Genomic DNA, 20,285 nt, shown 5'->3' with positions numbered 1-20,285 from the left:
TCCTTCATTGGAGTTTCTCTTACGACGTGGTTTGCTTAGATTGAGCACGCCATGCATGCTTTTACTTTGAAAGTAGCCGGGACAATGCGGCCATTTGTTTGCCTGCTATAACATATGTTTTTGTAGTAAAATGATACTCTAATGCATGGGCATCTCTAAACAGTTCTATTTGTTACACTTGTTTGCCAGTGAACAGAAATAGAAAATACTCCGGTGTTTTTTTCAGAGTCTCTATGGGGTCGCTAGCATTGGCATGGCCCAGATTCAGTAGTTCCCAGCCATACTACGGGTTCACCTCGAGGCTGGGTGAGTCTTGAGGACTCAGAGCGGAGAGGGAGGCTCCCAACATAGCTGGAGGAAGGGGAAGCGGTAGAGCGTGGGCGCAGCAGTGCCAACAACATAATCAGGCCCTTGTGTGCCTCTGCTGGGGCTGAGGCGGTCACCAGCATGCAGGCCACCGCTATCAGGGGGTGAACAATCGCCACATCTACCAGCGTGGACTTGAGACAATGCGAGCCGAGGTTTCTAGGAACACTGCTCGCTGTGCGGATCGAGGCCACACAGGCACTAGCAGACACTACTCGGCTGTGAAGGGAAGTGCCAAGGGCTGTCTGCGGCCTCCTTTGAGCGAAGGGCTGTGTGTGACTAAGAAGGGGCACACCGGATGTCCTCGGAGCCCCAGCGCTGTGGTCTGATGCCCTGTATGGGCGGCTCCCAGTCGGTTGCTGCCAGTCGCTTTTTGTAAAGGGGATCAACTGGTAAGGCAGCGCGCCAAGGGATCTGTGCAACTGACTGCACACACTGTATAACAGCGCCTCCCTGTCACTGGGATCAGATCACCCGATGAACCGGTCACAGGTGAAAGGGCTAGCAGGGTCGCCAGCGTTGGGCTTCCTCCGAACCCCTTGATCTCAGTATTTATATCAGTAAACGTTAGCCCCTGCACATGTGGCCTGATTCACTGTGCCCAAGTGATTCTGTCAGGTTGCCAGTTCTGTGTCTAACGCTCAATGCTACCTGTTTCCTTTACCGTGTGTATTTGTGACTTCCCGTGCCCATCGAGGACAGGTCTCTTCCAGATAGTTGTGTGGCCAAGGCAGTGACCCTTTACCCAAGGAAATGTTGCTTTCTCTGACCCCTTACAAAAGTTTATTATTCTGCAGTCCTTGGTTGTTGACAAGGTCTAAAGGTCAGTCACACTAACTTGGAAAAGGAATTCTTTAAACTATTAAAATATTCAAGAATGGCATACAATAAGCCATCTCCCCAAATATTCAGAATGTTGTGTCATGATGTCCTAAAACTTTAATTCGACTCTACTTTCTCCCAGTGCTCGTGTTATCACTCATGCATTGGTTTTGTTCTCTCTTTTGTCTGTTTGTGCTGACTTGTAACATGTTAGACATTGAAAAAAAATGTACGGATACTTTCGCATCCCCCTTTGAATCTAAACAAAGCAGCCTTTCACAAGGAAAGTTTACGCTACTGGAATGTTTTTCTGAGGGGATAGGATTGAATTACACTGTGAACTGCTTACCGTCACTTGTGATTAGTGGTAGACTGCTAGAACAACTTTGACACTGAATATTCAACTTATTGCAATACAACACTAATCAGAAAAGCGCAAACATTGATTTGACATTACGCCCACTTAACCGTGACTGTATAATGATATTTTCCTAATTATAGAACCATTGATGATGGTTGGGTGTCACTTTTATGATTGTACAGTTGTCTTGCAAACCGAATTCTCTTCAGTTGTACATTGGTCACCTGCCTAGCATAATATCAAAAATACATTAATGGAAAAAATACAAATTGTGATAAACAGCACAGTTGGCGTGCAGTGTATACAACCTACTGATAAATATGCAGATCCATTTATTAGTCCAGACTAGTCAAAATACATGTGTAGTGCAAGCTTGCACTGGCAAGTATTAACAACGTGCAAAGAAACGCTAAATGCAGGGTTGGCGCAGTCTTTAAAAGAAATCACACTCTACATGATAGGTAAGGGTGAGCGTCAAATTCCGTTCCGCTCGCAGAATTTGCGATAATATGACATTTTCGCGTTCGGCGGAGAGCGCAAAAATGCCCAAATTTCCGCGATTTGCAGCGTTGCGAAGATTTTTTTCATGTTCGGGTTTTGAAAATGCTTTCTTGTGCACGCGATCGCCTTACCGAGTTCGCTGACGAGTTTTCCAATCCGTTCAGGTGCTCCGCGAGATGTTGATAGCCGGTCGTGCTAGCCCGCGAGAGTTCGCGATCACGTCATTCGCCTCACCATCAGACACCGCGAGAGTCTGAGATCGCGAACACGTCATTTTCCAACGCGAAAGAGAGCATGAGATCGCGAACACGTCATTTTGGACGCGCCATCGACATCCGGCGGAAGAGTGGTGAAGTTCGCGATCACGAACACACCCAATTTTAAACTTGGAGAAGAATATTATCTCTAGCAGCATAAAACCTTCTGTAAATGATGATTTGGATGAAAAAAACTCCTGAGATTGACATTTAGCTGTCCTTTTTTGTGCAAGGAGTCATTTTTGGGGGGAGAGGGAGGAAGTGCCACAGAGTCTCCAACTTCCTGTTCCTGTCCAGCAGGCTCCTCCCAGTGCTTTGTCCATCTCCTGTTCATTCTGCCTTTGGCTTTTGAGCTGGAAGGATCACTCTTTGTGTCTGCTGCATCATTATCATTGGATTTGAGGACTTTTGAACTTGATATTTTACAAGTAAGTTGGTGTTGTTTCTGTTTGATTGGGGCATTGCAGTTGCTGCAACTACAATTTTTGTACTTATCATTCTTTTTTTTTAAATTGTTGGGCGTAGCCAGTAGGCCCAGAGCTAGTCATGGGTGGGTGCATGATTTGGTGTGTGTTGAATGTTTTTCAAACATCATTTAGGGCATGGACGGCATTGGATTGAGTTGGAAAATGTGTTTTTTGGGGGGTATTTCTGTTTTTGGGTGTGTGTTAAAGAAATGCCTTTGTTGTGTGTGCCTGGTGTGTTGGTGTGCACCCTGCAGACCTTGTTTTGACCTGTGGATTTTCGTTTTTGCATTTTATTGCATTAAAAAGGCAAAGCAGTGTGGTTTAGCATGCATCTTTTGCCTGGCTTCTTTTATAGGCCTTTTGTCAGTTCATTGTTTCCCAGGCCTCCTGCTTGTTGCTTGTGATTTGTGAGTGTCCACGTGGCTGGTAGCCTTTTCTGGTGGGAGTTATTAGTGTGCTGCTTTTGCCATATATAGGCCTACATTGTATTCCTTTGTGGCCTAGGCTTCTTGTTGTGGGCCTTGCCATGAGGCTGGCGGCCATTTTGAAGGCAGGCAGTGTGTTTTTTGCAACAGGCCTGCATTGTCTGTCTTCTGTTTCTTGTAGTTGGGTGGGCCTGGCCATGTGGCTGGTGGCCATTTTGAAGCCTAGACCTGCAAGCTTGTGTGGCCTTGTCTGCCCACTGGCCTGCTTTCATCCAGTAGGCTCAGAGCAGGTAGCCACAGGTGCACTAAACAAGTGTTTCTGTGTGTTTTGTCGATTTTAAACATCATTTAGGGCATGGCTGGCATTGGATTGAGTTGGAAAATGTGTTTTTGGGGGGTATTTCTGTTTTTGGGCGTGTGTTAAAGAAATGCCTTTGTTGTGTGTGCTTGGTGTGTTGTTGTGCACCCTCAGACCTTGTTTTGCCCTGTGGATTTTCATTTTTACATTTTATTGCATTAAAAAGGCAAAGCAGTGTGGTTTAGCATGCATCTTTTGCCTGGCTTCTTTTATAGGCCTTTTGTCAGTTCATTGTTTCCCAGGCCTCCTGCTTGTTGCTTGTGATTTGTGAGTGTCCATGTGGCTGGTGGCCTTTTCTGGTGGGAGTTATTATTAGTGTGCTGCATGGTTTTCCTATTGGCTTACTGCTTCCATCCATCCCGTTTGCCAGCAGCAGCTCCCTTCCATTACATTTGTATTGTGGTTGTTGTTCTTATTCTTTCCTGTACACAGTAAGTAGTATACCATGGCCCTTGTTGCCAAAGTCTCACAAATGGCTACACTATATATTTTATTTGTTTGTACTAGTAGTAATTGAACCACAACAACAAATGCAACATTTCACTACTGTTCTTCTCCTTGCTTATTTGCTTTTCGGTGCACAAAAAGACAGAGGAGGAGGTAACTATCAACATCATCCGTTGTACTGCCGCACCACATCACGTCCACGTGTGACCATAGACATCTCTGCAACTTGTGCACCCGCGTCCTGTCTGACATCTGATGAAGATGGCCCCAAAGAAAGGTACCAGGTCCTCCAGTACCAAGAAAGTTGCCGGTGAGAAGAAGGAACAGAAAAAGGAAGAGGCACTAACCACGACTGGTGTGCCGGCAAATGTGTTTTTTGGGACCCAAAAAATTACACCTGCAGCAGCGTTGTCCGGGAACCAAGCTGGGAGCAGCACCTCTGCACCAGCAGGCCAACCCCACCAACTTAGGCCCAAGCGCATGAGTGTCGCAGAGGTAGCCAGTCAACTAACGAGCAGCGATGTTGAAATGTCATTATCGCAAAGTAGTACACAATCAACGCAGGCGGAAACTCAGCAGATAAGTGTGCAGCAGCAGGCGCAGCCGCAAGAACAGCAGCAGCTGCAAGAACAGCAGCAGCCACAAGAACAGCCGCAAGAACAGCAGCAGCCGCAAGAACAGCCGCAAGAACAGCAGTAGCCGCAAGAACAACAGCCGCTACAAGAACAGCAGCAGCCACAAGAACAGCCACAAAAACAGCCCACAATAGTAGTTGTTCCTCCTGAAGTAGGGTCATTTCAGGAAATCGAGTTTCCTGAAGACAAAGTTGAGCAAACCACTGTTTCAGAAGATCCATTGTCTTCCAGACCCCCAGCAAGGAAAAGGAGGGTTAGTCCATCATCTTCTTCTTCAAACCCCTCTTCTGATGATCTTGATGCCACTTGGAAGCCACCAGCTCAGTCTGAGAGTGATGTACGCCACAAGACAAGGCTAGTGAAAAGGAAGGTTCCAGAAAGCCTTAGAGTTATGGAGGTAGGTGTACAAGAGGGGTATGATGATGATGATGAGCCAGTCATCACGGACATCACTCCCGGCCCAAAGGATATGGAGACCAACATTATTAACCTATCCAAAATGGCTGCAAGGGATGTAGCACGGATACCACCAACACAGGTAACACCACCACGACCTCCAGCTTCCATATTTTCATTTGCAAAGGAAAGTCAGGGACCTACATCCAGCTCAACCACCACCTCAGTAGGTAGTGGTAGAAGTCACAGTGTAGCTGCACAGAGTCACATTCCAAGCACACCCTCCAGTTCATCTGGTATTGAAAGTGGCACATCCAGCAGCACCAGAAGGTTCTCCTCCCCAGTTTGGGACTTCTTTTCGGTTAGCAGTAAGGAGGAGAACATTGTTATATGCTCAATTTGTCGACATGCTGTTAGGCGGGGTAAGCTTGGTAAAAACTATGGTACCGGAGGCCAAACAAGTCATCTCAAAATACACCACACTATCGTGTGGGAGGCTCACCTACTTCGCTTAGAACAAAGTAAAACTCAACCCATTGTTTTTGGACATGAATAATCAACGGACGATATTATCGCAGTGGAAGGTGAACAAGAGGGAGACATTTCTAGCCCTGACCCCAGCAGTGTAGTGGTACCGCCCACATCCTCAGCAACATCTCAGTAGGCACCGCAGTAAGAGTCAGAGTCAGGCTGAGACACCAAGGCGACCGAGTAGTACTGCAATGAAACAAAGTGCGTCGTTGAGCCTAACTGCGTTAAAGAAAACAACTGCACCACAAAGGAAAATAATCCAGCCTACCATTGACAGCATGATTAGGTTGGAGGGGCAGTACCAACGCAACCACCCAACGGCACGGTTGTACAATGCGAAGCTGTCTAAAATGTTAGCGCTGGACCTTCTCCCTTTTTCATTTGTGGAAGGGGTGGGTTTCCTTGAATTTGTGTCAACCATCTGTCCTAAATGGAAGGGTCCCAGCCGGTCCTATTTCACAAGAGTTGCTGTTCCAGCACTACATCATGATGTGCTGGAATTGGTTGGACAAGCTTTGCAGCAGAGTGCTGTTCACAATATCCACCTGACAACAGATATATGGACCAGTTGCCAAGCCACTGATTATAGGTGCATCACTGCACACTGGGTCTCGTTTGTGGGGGTTAAAGATAAGCTATCTGAAGTAGGTGCTGTTGACACAGCCGAGATTTTTAAAGCTACTCGGAAATATGCAACTGTTTCCATGTTCGCCATGGAGAAATCTCATACTGCTGTACACATATTGGAAGAGTTTCACAGCAAGGTTTTTGAATGGCTGCGCCCAAAAGGGCTTAAGATTGGTTTTGTTTCCACAGATAATGGCAGTAATGTACTTAAGGCCATGGAGCTTGGTTCCTATTTCAGGGTTCCGTGTTTGGCGCACTGCATTAACATTATAGTTCAAGACTTTCTGAAAAAAGAAGCCATAGTCAGCAACTTACTGACCACCTGCCGAAGAATATGCACTCATTTCAGCCATTCTTTTAAAGCTCGGAAGTAGCTGAGGATCATTCAACATGACTATAGAATGCCAGTCAAAGCACTCATCCAGGAGGTGGCAACACGTTGGAACACAACTTATTACATGCTTGACCGTCTGTTTGAGCAGTACAGGCCAATCAATGAATGTCATGTGTAGAGGGGATGCTATTGTGAAAGGCATGACCCTTCAGATGGACCAATGGTGCCTAGTTAAATGCCTGACTGAGATGCTTCTTCCTTTCGAGTTCTTCACACGTGAAGTCAGCAAGGAGGACTGTATTATGGGCCAAGCAATCCCATTGTTTTAAATACTAGAGCACCAGGTGAAGGGGGTGTCTGAAGCATACAAAGGTGTAGAGGAAAAAAAGAGCTTAGCCCGTCGCTTAGCTGACAATACAAGGGTGCAAGATAAGATATTGTCAAAAAAAACATTACATTTGTGCCGCAATTCTGAATCTACGGACACAATGGGCACTGAAGACATTAATTCCTTTTTCAGAAATGGATGTTGCCCGGTACAAAACTTGGATAGCTGAGTCAGCGAGTAAGTTGGAAAATAAATGACTGCTAATCAAAAGCCCGCTAGATAAACCCACAAGTACTGCAGCAGGGCATCCGGCGTCAAGTTCAACTTTGGAGCCTGAGGGCAGTGCGTTTGGCTCAGAACACTCACCAACACTATCGACAACAGCAAGAATTGGATCTTAGGCCCAGTAAAATCGTCACACGATTGGTATTTACATCAAGCCATTGGTAAGTCCAGTGCTGATGCAACGAGAAAAGAGCCCGAACAAAGTTTAGCACCCCTGAACATTGAGTGGATGGTCCAGGCCTATCTGGACGACCCAACAGGGGTGTACATTGATCAAAACCCATTGCGGTATTGGTATGGGAAAAGGGGCCAATGGCCACTGCTCAGCAGGCTGGCGATAAACTTTCTGGATCCCCCTGTCGCAAGTGTCTCTTCTGAACGTGTTTTCAGTGCTGCTGGTTCCATTGTAACAGTGAGAAGGACCAGTCTCTCGCCCAAAAACGTGGAGAGGTTAACCATGATCAAAATGAATCAGCACTTTATACCACCGAATTACACAATACATGAATCAAGGGAGGAAGATGATAGAAGTGGTGTGTTAGATGATGATTGCCTACTTCTGATTGAACCCCCAGAGTTTGAGGACAAGCTATACTTCCCTGACAATTAGGCTTGCACTTCTGACTGTCTTCCTCCCTTATTTTCTTTTATTTGTGTGTCTGTCTTTCTGGTTAGAAACTTCGAATCACAACAAATCCATCACCACCGTCTTCTACTCGTTTTATTGCCATATACAAGTTTCAGCTGTCTGCATTTCACAGTACACTCCTCCGAATCCTGCTCCTCCATCCTCCTGAATCTCCCTAAATCCATTGCCCTCAAGAAGACAGATGATGATTGGATGATGCAAAATAGAAGAAAAAAGAAAATCTTTCCTAGTCCCTCCAAAAGAAGTGGAACATGATTGATGATGACTACTATAGCTATCCTCCTTTCTGATCCGAGAGAGACTGCCCATTAACTGAAGATGAGAACGAACAGGTAATGAATGATGCCATGCATTGGACGCTGACTGAGAGATCTTGTTGTTGTTTGTTGTGCATGAAGTTACTTCATTGTGTACTTTATGTAATAATCTACACACTAAAAGTAACTCAAGTCACTTTTTCCCTTCTTGTGTTTTTAATAAGAAATTTGTACTTCTACTGCAGGCCGATACATTGCATTTTGAATATAGGAAGGGGACTCAATATGTACACTGCACACTGAGTAGGACAACACCATGATGATGCTGGCGAGAGAGACGGCCTCTTCACTTAAGATGAGAAGGAACAGGTAATGAATGGCGAGCATTGGACACCGACTCTGAGTGATTGGTGTTTGTGTTTTTGCTGTTTGTTGTGCATGAAGTGAAGTCAAAGTGTACTAGTATATACTCTACACACTAATAGTGACTCAAGTCAATATTTCCACTCTTTTTGTTTAATAACAAAATTGTACTTCTACTGCAGGCCAATCCATTGCATTTTTTGAATATGGAATCTGGACTCACTCGGTACACTGCAGACTGAGTTGAACAACACCATCATGATGACCACAGTGACATAGTATCTTCACAGTCTCTCAGTATACGGATCGGAGATGATTGATGGAATAAGTCAGGGAGTTTCATGAGTGGCATAAAAGGTAAACAAGTAAACAACAACCACAGCAGACCTAAATGTCTGTGTAGCGGTGGAGTCAAGTGTAGCGGTGGTATGACTGCGGTGCATTGATTTAGTCACTAAAATTATAAAATGCTATGTTGCTGGATATGTGCTTTGTCCAACTCTTTCAAAAGATGTATGCTAAATGGAGGATGTGCAAAGGGTGCCGTCACCATGGGCCTGCTCTGTCCTGTTGGTGTTGTAGGTTAATGCTGGAAACAAACTAGAGTAGAGATGATGCATCCATGCCGCCTCGGAAAGTGTTCTTGTTGCACTTACCCTGTGCTATACTTGGGAAAACAATGCACACTCACCTTACCAATAAATCTACATCTGCCAGGCAGGCAGTGACGTCACCCAAGATTAATGGACGGAGCATCCATGGGAGGGAGGGCCAAGAGGAATGCCGAGATTCAACTCCCCATTTGACCAGGATAACACAGTAACAGTATCAACTTTCATCATCTTTTAAATAATTCGATACATTTTTTGGTCTACAATCATTACAACAGTGTGTTCTTGTTGTTATTATCATTAGGTTTGCTCTCTGTTTATAATTCATCCCTACAGATATTTTAAAATGTTCTTTGCTATCTGTAAAAGTAAGCCCGGTAACACTGAACACAAACTGTATGTAATCCGGGTCTCCTTATCATCATCATGCATGCATTTCCTTTTTCTCCCTTAACATATTGATATGGATATGGCAGTCTACAAAGATTCTGTTGTTTGTTGTTTGTCCATGCGTACTGTTTTTCTTTCTCAAACCTTTCCCCAAACCCCCCTTCCCAACCATTCAACAAACCCTAACCCTCTTACCCCGGGCTGTGTGACTTATTGAGGTATGACTAAATTAAATGTACACCAATAATTTTTTACATGCTTGCTGGGGCGGATGTGGCAAAAGCAACAGTACTTCAATTTCAAGGCAGGGCCGGGATCTTCTTCTGCTTGCCCACCCATTAGCAGCATATTTGTGAGGTAAGTTTTTTACCAAAGGAACCTAATACATCAGCATTAATTGCCGGCATTGATTGGATTAATGGATCTGTTGTCATCCTCCTACACAGCACTAACAGTTACGCTTGTGTCCAGTGTACTGTAGGCCTAGTCAAGTGACTTGACACAACTAGAGTTTATAACTCTGTGTACTACTAGGCTATCCCCACCACCATTATGTTTTGTTGTATTTTTGCATATTATTGTTTGGCAGTAAGTTCTGTACTGTACTTCATTCTACTACTCCTCGAAGAGTCTCTCTCAGGCTACTGACTGTCTCATTTTCTTTTTTTGAAAATGCTGCTGCCAGTGTCTACTACTAGTACTACCACCACAACCATGGCATGTTAGGAAAGAAAACCATCATCACCATGCAGCCATCGCTGTGCCTAAGTTAAACATCAAGCAAAGGTAAGAGAAGCTTGGAGGAGGCATAATTAATAATGGACATGTTTTCATTAATTCAATTTCACACACCCCTTTGAGTCCAGTTGCAGAATGCCTAGAGAAGAAAAGACTGACAGTACTAGTAGGACAAGTCATTCAGTGAGGGGGCCGCATCTATCTGTTGGTGTCTTACAAAGTCAGACAATTATTAAAATCAAACACTGGCTGTGGGCGATCCTGCACCAGCAAGGAAACAGTGTGATGTAAAACAGTAACCCCACCCAGAAAACATTAACAACATCGTATGTAAAATAGAAATATATTATTTAATACCCTAACAAAAATAAAGTATGTAAAAAAAACCCACAACTCCTGACCCACCCCTCTCAGTAACCCCAACCAATGTCTGTAAAGAAAAAGTCCAACATAATATCCAATTGTCCAATGAAAACCCAATGCCCGATTTCCACCCACCAAAAGAATAAATAAAAAAGGGGCAATGAACAGGTTCTTATGTTCGGCGGGCTTGACTCTGGAGGACACGTACTTGCTCTTCTAAGCGGGCAACATGGCACTTCAATGCGCGGCAGTTTCATCCACAGGGGGTGGGCAGCACTGATGCAGGGGCGGCGGTGGGCGGCTGCCAGGTGGTGGCACCGTACCACCGTACCACTGGAGGGTGGTGGCTGGGGCCTGGGGCATTGGAGGAGGCTGCAGCTGCTGCTGCCTCCTCCTCCTCCTCTTCCAGAACCACCAGCCGACGCTATTCACGCTGTATGGCCTCCAGCTTCCGACGCCAGGCATTGGCTGCCAACTCCTTCCTGTCAGGTTTCCCCTTGGAAGGAGTAGCTATATATCAAGAAGAAAAAACAAGACTATTGTAAAATATACTCTTAGCAAAGCAGTAAGACAAATTAATTCTACTCATAGTGGCACGGTAGCACTAGCAAGCACAGTACATAACATGTGTGGTATTTATCTATCCTCCCACTTTCTTGGACTTTAACATTTGTGGGAGTTTCAGGCATTCAACCAACCATGCATCTGATTCCTATCAGCCACCTATGCATGCATGCATCCCACGTATCCTTCTCTGCCAGTCATAAATATTAAATCTTGCCCTTCCTTCTTCCTTCCACTCTTCTTTCCCTTTTCATTCAACCCAACCATCAAGGTCATCTGATCTGACTTTTAGTCTTCTCCATAAAACTTTCACAGCTGAGTTGAAATCAGATAGAATAGGCCATTGGTTACTCAACACTCCCACCGCTAATGCTTTTACTAATTCGAAGTAAAGGGTGTCTTCAACCGTTCACAGCAACTTCTTACTTAGTAAGTCTCAACTGTACAGTATACAGTACACCCTTGCAGTGAGTGTAATGTCAAGTAATGATTAGGAATCTAACTTACCACCGCCCGCCAGTGCTGCTGGCTCACCCCCTGCAGCTCCTCCTGCAACTGCCGCATCCTCTCCTCCATCAGCAGCCGCGTTGCATTCGCCGCTGGCCCCGGCACTGGTGGTTGGTAGTGCGCCTTGAAAAAACATTCACATTTTTTAGGTGTCATATACACCTCATCCTATTTTTCACTAGCAAGATTGAAAAATGAGTTAATAGTAATACATACATATGCAACATACATCACTAGTACAAATCAGGTAGTAGTAGAGTAGACACTAGTAGTTAGGGGTCATTCTAGTCTTTGCTTAGTTAGCCCGAGCCATGCAACCATTTTACCTTTGTGTCTTTTATTTTTGCACACGCGTCGTTATCTCGCAGCTTGTTGTATAAAGACGCCTTTGAGCCCACATGAGCTCATACTGCTACTGTCTAAGCGCTGCGTACAAGGTCAAACAAAACAAGCCACTTTGTTATGGAGTTCTGGTGTTAGTCTATATTGCTTATCCATAAAAATGCCACACTTTTTGGCATGACTTAGAAATGCTTGCAATATACTAAAGTTCACCATTTTTCTCATAACAGATGAAAGATTCCCTTCTACGAACCAGAGCTTTGCAGAGCTTATGATGTAACCAGTACTAGGTTCTTCTAAGGTGAGGGGTCCACAGAATTCGCTCAGATCTTCATTTATAATTTTATATAAACTATATTCCTACAAAGGGGATGGTGGTGCTTCCACCACTGTTCAGTTTTCATGATTTCACATTTTTTTCTTCGTTCTATGGACTTGTAGTTGTTGTAAGTGTAACTAAGTGTAACAATGTTTATAGTTTTAATCTTATGCATTTTGCTGTCGGTGCTGCATTATAGAACAACATACAGAGCTTGTCAGTTGCAAATAAAACTTTTGAACTTACATAGACTCAGTGGTATTTGGTGTGGATGGACTTACGAGCGAGTGAAAGGAAGGGTGTGCATGTGCATTGCTTCCAAGACTGAGAGGTCGGGAGTGTTATGTTCTGGGTTGTCTACTCATTGGGTATCTTGGGGGGGTTTGGAGAGCTAATAGTAATGAAACACTACTATAACTAGTCGGGCAGGGGATTGTGGTGGTTTCTGTTCTGTTATGATTGAGGTGTGAGGAAGGTCCAACCTCCCATCACCAACATCCTATTTTCTTGTGCAAAGTTCTGTATGTGCAAAATCCCTACAATAGTAGTAGTGTGTCCTATCCTATCAAAATAGTAAAATTTGGTTGTGCATTTTGTTGGTGGGAATTGTCGAAAAACATCAAGATGAATAAAGCCTCAAGATTAAGAAGACTAGAAGGAGTACAAGAGGACAACCCAAATGACTGGACTCAATGGCTAGAGCTACTGGTGAATCTCAGTTTTATTTAAAACCTTTTAAATAAAGAGTGGCCAACTGGGCAAGCTTAGCTACAGACAGACTAATAGTAGTAGTACAGAGAGTCATAGCAGAGGCACTTGGAGGCAGGGATAACAAGAATTTAGAAACAGATAGACTAGATCAGAGGATAATTGTTGGTAAAAAATAGCATTAGGAAACGGAAACAATTGTTCGGAAAAAATACAGTGCAGTAAAAGTTAGTGAATAAGAATTATTATTATTAAAAACAGGAAGACTTACTGGGGCCAGCAGAAGAGCCCTTGTTCTGGTCCTCCTGTCCTTGGTGTCGTTTAACTGCTCGAGCCGACTCTGACCCCGTCTTCTTGCCCCTGGGTGCTGATCATGAAAGATATAAGAAAGAGACAAACATTGATGTTTGGTGTGAAACAAATAAAATATTTTTAAAAGACTGTCAAAAAAACATGTATGTAAACAACAATTGCAATCAAATGGACCTATCTAATCTGGTCGACAAGTAGTATCGGGGGATTCGCGGACCGACTAGTTATTATTTATCAACACTAATCCAGTGTTCCATTCTGATTCCAGAATACTAACTAAGCCTAAGTAGTACGTACCACCTGACCTAGCCCACCTATTGCAGGCGTGCCAATTGTACATTAAGTAAGCATTTCCACTTCTTTTAGTCCTCAAAAATGCATAAATGGAGGACACATGCCTACATTTTTGCATACACCAAATTGTTGGTTGGTTGATGCTGATGTTCTGCTAGTGCTAAGCGTATTACCACTCACTGAACAAACTACAAAAGGTTCTACTAAGGACTGGGGTCAGCACTAGCAGCACTCAGCAGCACGTGACGTAACAGAGGGGGCGTCACGCATACCACTAAAAAATTACAAACTCATAATAAGTAACTAAACCTAAGTATCAATCCACCCCTATCTCTTAGTGACAGGACAAAGGAAGGACTAGAGTCACTCTAGCATTAACTAACTTAAGTTTTCTAAAATAAACTCTTACATAATCACGCAAAACGAGCGCAAATGCAAAGTTGCAAAGAACAAGATTAGTAGCGCAAAGCACCTCTGTCATAACAATCACAGAACACCTTTAAACGTTATTTACCTGTAATGTAAGCAGCAGCATTCTAGCTGGTGAGAAAAAAAAGATATTTGCAATATATAACACAGAGCAGAAGAACAGACACAAAGTAGTAATAATTAAATATCTACTCACCAAGACCCGGGACCTCCACTGCCAGCAGGTCCAGCAGGTCCTGCTCCCGGTCCAGGATATCGGACCACCGGTGCGTCAACTGGTTCTGGCTGCGCCGGACACCAGAGCAGCGAAACACTGCCCGGCGCACCTTTCCCCACCGCTCCCGGAGCCCGTACCTGCACACAGGCCTGCTGCCTGCTGCCAGGGTTAAGGGGGGGTGGCGCTGCACAAAAAAAACCAGTGCGGCCAACTCCACCTCCCCAAATAAGGCCCGTACCTGCACCCCTTGTGGGCGCCGCCTTCCGCAAGGAAGGCAGTCGCGGCTCTGGCTGCGATGATGAGCCCTGCTGTGGCCCTTTACCATGGTTCTGGGGTAGGCGGGGGCGGAAAAGAAAAGGTAAAAATTTAAAAAGTAAGTAAAATAATTGAAAAAAGCAGGTAATAGAAAAAGAGTGAAAAAGTAGTTAACAAACACACAAAAAGTAGACAAAAACAAAAAATATAGAATCAGGAAATTAGAGAGAGAGATAATAAATAAAAAAGATCCATAAAAATGTTTTCAGAAACAAAGGATTGAAAAGATAGAGAGAGGATTGAAAAGCAGGCCCCAGAACCATAGCAATAGAGTGAAAAACAAGATGGTCATGCCCATTGCGACCACATGAGCAAGTTCGCAAGATATTTTTCCCCCCGAGCACGCAAAAAGCTTCGCGAACACGTAATACACGTTCTCGAACAGGAAATACTTATCGCGAACGGGCGCGAGCATGCATTGCGCGACCCGGAACAGGAAATAGCATCGCGAGCGGGCGGGACAAGTGAAAACAAGATGGCCGGGCCCATTAGCGACCGCATGGGCAAGTTGGCGACACATTTCCAACACGATCACGCAAAAAATATCGCGAACAGGCGGGACAAGCACGTCCGTGTCTTCGCGATATTTCCGCGTGTTTGCGGAGATTTTTTACATTTTCGCGAAGATTTGCGTAACGCGATTACGCAAATTCCGCCCACCCCTAATGATAGGGCTGATATAAGCAACATTTTAATGAAAATGCATCAGCGTTGTTTCATCCTAAAGTCGTATTCAGCGAACTTTCTCTTTCCAAGTAGCTAGTAAGATCGTCATGTGCTGTGCTAGCTCCACTGATTGCCATGCAGGTACTTTAATTCAGTGCTGCAGCCACAGACGCAGCTTGGAGGCAGACGCCATCTTGATCTTGTTATAAAACTGCTGACATATTACTCTTGTGCCATGTATTTCCAGTTGGAATAAAAAGCTTGAATCATATTTCCCAACAGACCCTCATGTCTTTCACACACTGTCAAATGTTGTGCCACCGCCATATGTTCCTTTATCTGCGTCCCCCCCCCCCCCCGGCTTCCTCCGTGGTAGCTCTATTGGCCAAACTGGACACTTGGATGGCAATATGGTGTGGATTAGAACCAGAAATGTTGCTTCAGCACTCTAGTCAATTACTACAAGTTACTGCTTTGCCATTTATTAGGCTCTGCGCTATTTGATATCGAAATAAAACAAAATAACGAAATTTATAGCTAGAATTTGAGGCTACTGTCTACATACACAATTTCATTATAATAAATACTTAGTTATACTGCACACTACTAAAAACAAGCATTTGCAATGCAATTGGTCTCTCCTTTGTGACCTTATATGTATTTAGCTATGCAGCACATTTGCCTGGGTGCTGAAACATCTACTGTTATTTGACATGGAGGGAAAGAAAGCACCAAACTGCGTGACACGCCAAGTATGGGAATACATGGAAAGAAATACTGTTGTAGGCTCCACTTATTATAAATGCAATTAAAGTTTATCAATAATTGAATGTATTAATATTCACACCACTCCTAAAATCTCAAATACCACATTCACTGCCGAATCTACTGACCCACTTATAATCACTGTAACACAGTTCATTGCAGTAATGTGCGATACTATAATGCATAGCTAAACACTTATAAGGTCCCAAAGGCACGACCGATTGCATTGCAAATGCTTGTTATTATTATTATTATTATTATTAATAATAATTATAATATCATCTTGCTCTCTCCCCTCCTCAGGTTGCCCTTCTGAATGCCAAGGGGAAGATTACCTCACTTCTGCATTAAGTTGATCTCTTATTTATTTCTTAAAAGTCTGTTCCAGATTTATCAGAGGGTTGCGTTATTCTAGCACCACTAAAGTAAGATTTTCCAAGCCACGCAAGGCCACTTTGCATGCTCCTGAATGTCTTGGTAAATGTGGAGTAGCGCAAGGCCGCGCATGTCGTTACTCTGTGGCAGGGAGGCGTGCCATGGATGAAGCCTGGGTGTTCCCACACATCCACCCATGGATTTTGACGCTTTCCCAGATTTACCATGAGTGTTAGACCTGAGAATACATCAAAATGCTATGCCTTCCCAGGGGAGGTGTAGTGAGGAGAATTATCCTTAGTTCTCCACATTTTTTCTGTTTTATAGTTGCACATTCTGCAGGACACATAGAAAGAAGAAAAAGCCTCAGAGGAATTTTTTGGTGCAATGCAGGCACCCTTTCACCATGACTCGTTGGCGCTAGGCAGCTAACAGTGTGCCAGCGCAAGGAGGGCACAGGAATCCGACATATAATGTTAAATATGGCACATTCCTGCCCTCTCCCTTTCACGGAGTGCAGCGCACCGAGGTGGCTTGCTGCGTTGCCTGAAACATTGATAAATCTGCCCGTATCTTCCTTTTGAACCAGCATCAAATCCCTCCATAGATGTGGTTCCCACCGAATGTATTTAAAATGCATGATAGTTCAGTGGGTTTTGCTTTTGGGTCAGCTTCCCTCTCTCTCGAGGAGGTTTGCACTGCTGCTGCCTGTTGTCCATCTGTTCTGTATACAGGAAGGAAGCTTCTAGCACTGATGACCTGTGGGTTCTTTGTTTGAGGGTAACCTGGACTGCTGATGCCCAGTCTGTCGTGGTCCTTGCGTTAGTGCAGCTTCAGGAAGCTTTTGATTTACAAAAGCTAAAACGAATGTCTTTGCTAATTGTTGTTTATAACAGTCCATTACGGTTGGATGCAATTGTTGTATAGCCTGTTGCATCGTTTATTAGGTCTCGGCTAGCAAAGGCTGCGCTTGCGCAGTCTCGCTCCCGAGACATAATGACTTGGAGAAGAGGGGCTTGAACCCGCCCCTCTTCTCCCCTGTTCTCCATTGGCTGGCCTCTTGAATGCCGGCCAGCCATTGGAGAAGAGGTCCGTCACTCCGAACAGGCCCCGTCCTTTTCAGATTCGGGGGTGTGTTTTTTTCAACTTTTCTAATTATCTCCTCCAGCCAATGGCAAGAGGAGAGAAAAGCAAAACACGCCCCCGAATCCGGAAACGCCGCTGCCTTTCTCCGAGGCATTTCTGCTTCGCCCCGGAGAAAGGCGGCGGCGCTGGGACTGATTTCTTCAAACAGGCATCCCCTCTCCTTGCTGCTTCCGTCCCTGGCCGGTCTCTGCCTCCTGGCCGCCCTCTCCGCCTCGGAGCCAGTCAGCCCGCAGAGGAGCCTGGTGTGGGGACATCGTCATGCCTCAGCGCAAACTCACATTGGCGTACAGAGTTTGGTGAATCCCGGCTGTATTGGTGGTATTGTGAACGGTGCCACCCTGCCTCCATTTTGTTCATTCGTCCTCCTCTTGCATCTCTTCTGTGACGTGGACTCGAGTCTTCCTCTCAATGCCAGACGTGCCTCCAGAGGCATTTCCAGGCAAAAGCCGAGCACTGGAACTAGAGGCATTGAGTGGCAAACCAGGGAGTGCTATAGCTCTGCCTCTAGACACAGTGTAAACAAGGGCAACAGACAAAGCCGCGATTCCCTCTCGGGGCCTTATGCAGAGAGAAGCGGAGGCCACGCGGAAAACAAGCGCCCCCCCCCTCCCCCTTCATCCCCCGCAACAGAAAGCAGTGTCGGACAGCGTGGAGCGCAAGATATCACAGACGTCACCATTATAGCACCTGCATACACCGTTAGTGTCCAGGGAGTGCTGCGATGCGCTGTACAAGTGACCTCTAGCTAGCAGGACCAGCGCCCTGGGTGGGTGGCTCTTTGTTATTTCTAAAGTCGTCCCGCCTGGGTCACAGTTTACACAGATAGCAACTCTCCCTCTACCATAAGACAAAAATAAACAAGTTAACGTCTACTGTGCAAAATACTACACTTGTGAAAGGCCGGCCACTGTTTCCATAAAATGATTGTAAACTCGTACAATACAGTTCGCCAGCGCCACTAGGTGTTTATGGGAACAGGGTTACAAAGGGTGACTAGCTGACTGAACTTTGGCAGAATGAAGGCGCCCCTGGTACCTACCGCGTGAAAGTCGACGATTTGAAAGCGCTCGGAAGGCCTTAATGATGAGATCTATGATCTGCAGAGAAAGATTTGACTTATAATGGGCCTCTCATCCTTCGGAGGTCGATAACGCAAGTAATAGATTCATCTGGTTAATAACGTGCCCACAATCATGTTGGGCTACAACAAAGTCGTGAGTACTGTTAACTCTGCAACCTGAATATTTTACATTCCGTTGTTAAGGATTTTAACGGGTGTTGAGGGCGAATTCGAGTTGCAACAGGAACTAGATACAAAGGGCCCCTTATACCGGAAGACAAAGCGAATGGAGAGCGAAGACGGAACAACAAAGGACAAGTTAGAAACACGCTACATATCTTTTTTTTTTTTTTGCATATTTATATAGCGCAAACTTGACCCGAAGGTATTGGAGCACTTTACATGAGCACCATATTTACATTACACATTGAGGCACGGGGAGATTAAGTGATTTGCCCAGTATCACAGGATTTGGACGTGACCTCGAGGCTCGAACTCTGGTTTTCAGCACCAAAGTCGGCAGTTTAGCAGACGGACCGCATCCTCGCCCATTCTTATTCCAATGTCTCCTACGTGTCACACAACAATTGGCATACACAGGGCACACGCAACTGTGGTGCTGTGGAGGCGGCCGGAGACCCCTTCACGGTGGGCATAGGGCGGTGCAACGCTCCACCCCCCCTCCCCCACCCCCCCCTGATGGACAAGGCTGGCACCAAGTCGTGACCCTGATGCACTGTGTGGGTGGGGGCGGGTGTAAGAGTAGGCAGACAAGACATGCCACATGGCCCCTGGGAAGCTGTTGTGAATGTCCTTTGAAATCAGAGCCGGGGGGGGGGAGGGGGGTCATGGGGACGGCACAGCTCCAGCTGCCGATCAGATTTCTATGCAGCCGTGGCAGAGGCAATCCGAGCTCCCGGACAGGTTGAGTGGCCTGACAGGCCTCCCAGCCCCCACTCGCTGCCTCGCCTGCGCATATACCTTCACGCACCTCATCCTCTATTAGAGAATCATTATACATTTTAAAGTTTCCCATTGAAGTTTGTCTGCTTGTACCTCTTTATGTATGTCCAGTGCTTTTTGACAGGGCGTTGGGACCTGCTTTCCCTTATTCATATTTAGTGGACGTGGGTGTGTGCATGAATCTAGCATAAACTCAAGCTGCAAAACTATTGTTAGAGGCAGCCCCCCCTCCTCCCCCAAGCCCCCCACATGGCCGGTCTAGAATTATGCACTGCACAACCGGATGCCACTGAAGGCTTCACTCGGCCGTCCTGCCCATGAATGCAGCAGACTCAGCCCGGGGCTGCATACATTTTTTGTGTTTAAGGCGGTAACCTCACTCAATGGCGCCTCTGATAGTTTCATGATTTGGAATTTTCAACCAAAGGCCATTGAAATCAGGTTAGATTACCCTAATTAGTAAATGGAAGCAAAGGTTACATCACCTCGGATTGCTTTGGTTGTCAGGTGAAAGTCCAAGCATTTTACAATGCAATGGTCTCGGCATTGGTAAAGTTAGAGCTATTGACATTATTTTTGTTTATGTTTTTGTTGTTAAAACATTTAACCCCTTCGCCGCGGCAGGAATTCCGCCGTGGCGCTCGGGGGGGTTTGGGGGCAGCGCGGTGGCGCTGTGCTCGTGACGGAACCGCTCCGTCACGAGCCACGGTTGAGCTGTGCTCATGATGGAGTGGTTCCGTCACGTCTCCGCCCACTGCGCTAATCACTGCGCTAATCGCCCGCACAGGCGGG

The sequence above is a fragment of the Triturus cristatus genome, chromosome 2_1 (genome assembly GCF_964204655.1).
Source record: "Triturus cristatus chromosome 2_1, aTriCri1.1, whole genome shotgun sequence".
In the NCBI taxonomy this organism is placed as follows: Eukaryota; Metazoa; Chordata; class Amphibia; order Caudata; family Salamandridae; genus Triturus; species Triturus cristatus.
The sequence above is the reverse complement of the archived record's forward strand: the minus strand, read 5'-3'. Positions refer to the sequence as shown.